The 1636-nt window shown below is 54.0% G+C and overlaps 1 protein-coding gene across 2 annotated transcripts in view; it reads left to right on the forward strand.

The window, feature by feature from the left end:
- BNIP3 (BCL2 interacting protein 3) overlaps positions 1 to 1636 on the forward strand; it is a 234144-nt gene that overhangs the window by 10929 nt on the left and 221579 nt on the right. The gene's annotated exons all lie outside the window — the stretch shown is intronic.

Consider the following 1636-nt stretch of genomic DNA (forward strand, 5'->3'; position numbering starts at 1 on the left):
ACCCATGAGAGCAGGGGGACGCTCCCTGTGCCAGGTGTGGGGCACTGGGGCCCTGCGGAGTGCACTCCCTCATGCCACGGTGCTGATGGCATAGGTGGCTCTGACAGCTCCCTTGAGAACTCCTGTGTGCGACGCCGGGGTAAGTTTAGAGCAGTGTCACCGTGTCCTGGCGTGGGGACAGACGGTGCCCTGCGTGTGGCGAGTTCGCCCCGTCGGGTACAGCAGGGAGGCTCTGCCTTCCTTGCATGGGAGCGCTTTGGCTGGGAGGCCAAATGGAAACCAGAACATAAAATAACGGCAATAATATCAGAGATTCTTCTCCCCACAAGCGCAGGGGCTGTGCAGTGGTGCAGACCCTGCAAGCCTGAGGCTCTGGAACCCAGGACTCCGTGTCACCATCCCACTGTTTCTGCTCAGGGAGTGCCAGGACTCCCCGGGACCTGGAAGCCCATGTGCCAGTGAAAGGTTCAGACCTGGGTGAGCCCAGGCAGGCTCAGGTTCTCATTGCTGCCTGAGAAGGAGCTGCAATGGAACAGGCTCTGATGGACTGCTGCTCCTCTTCGGAGCACGTAAAGCCTGGGAGCACTATAGAAAGGGTCTGTTTATTACCACGATGCAGTTCTTTACTGGGTAGAGGCTTTGTCACGTTTAGTACCACCAACACTACCCCTACGCGCTAATGAAAGGGATTCTGTTCTTGATTGGAATGCACAATAGGTACACCATGTGCCATGGCATTAGATATAAGGCAGAAGCTCTTCCCTGTGAGGGTGCTGAGGCGCTGGCACAGGGTGCCCAGAGAAGCTGTGGCTGCCCCATCCCTGGCAGTGTTCAAGGCCAGGTTGGACACAGGGGCTTGGAGCAAGCTGCTCTAGTGGAAGGGGTCCCTGCCCGTGGCAGGGGTTGGAGCTGGGTGATCCCTAAGATCCCCTCAGCGCACACCACTGTGATTCCATGATTTGTACTTGCTCTGCCCACAGGAAGTGTATTTCTAGGGCAGTTTGCTTGTTTGAATGTGGCGAAATCATCAGCTGGGAGTGTTCCACAGAGGGAGCGGCCCAGGAAGCAGAAGGGACAGGGGATGGGGCAGCCAACAAAGAAGAGGCAAAGCACTGACTCACGTTACTGACAGAGAAGTGACTTCACTCACACTGGCCACGCAGCTTCGGTCCAGACAATAGAATTCTGACTAATGTTGCAATAAGCAGATAAATTATACAGCTACAGCTGGGAGGACAGCTCTGGTTCTCTGTTCCCAGCCAGGACACTGACTGACGGCTCAAGGTACAGATTTGAGAGTGCTCTTCCCAACTGTAAATGGGTAACTGTGAATTTCAGCTCATTGCTGTATTAACCACTTGCACTGACTGCCTTGGGCACCCCGTGGTTAATATCAACACCCTCATCCACTGAGTGCTGTAACAATCCTTGGCCACCCCTTATGTTTTCCTTGGGTTTTGTCTTCTACCTTAGAATCTCGGCTTTGCTTTTGAAAGACTCGAGTGCTGCAGGTGTTCACATGTGTTCACGCAGTGCCCGTGGGTACAGGCACACCACAGACGCACTTCTGGCAGCAGCAAAAATACGCGGTTTAATTCTTAATGGTTTAAAGTATTTGGTGCCAGGGATTTTTGTG

This window comes from Pezoporus occidentalis, unplaced genomic scaffold (assembly GCF_034315485.1).
Source record: "Pezoporus occidentalis ecotype Australia unplaced genomic scaffold, CSIRO_AGI_Poc_V1 ctg45, whole genome shotgun sequence".
Classification (NCBI taxonomy): Eukaryota; Metazoa; Chordata; class Aves; order Psittaciformes; family Psittacidae; genus Pezoporus; species Pezoporus occidentalis.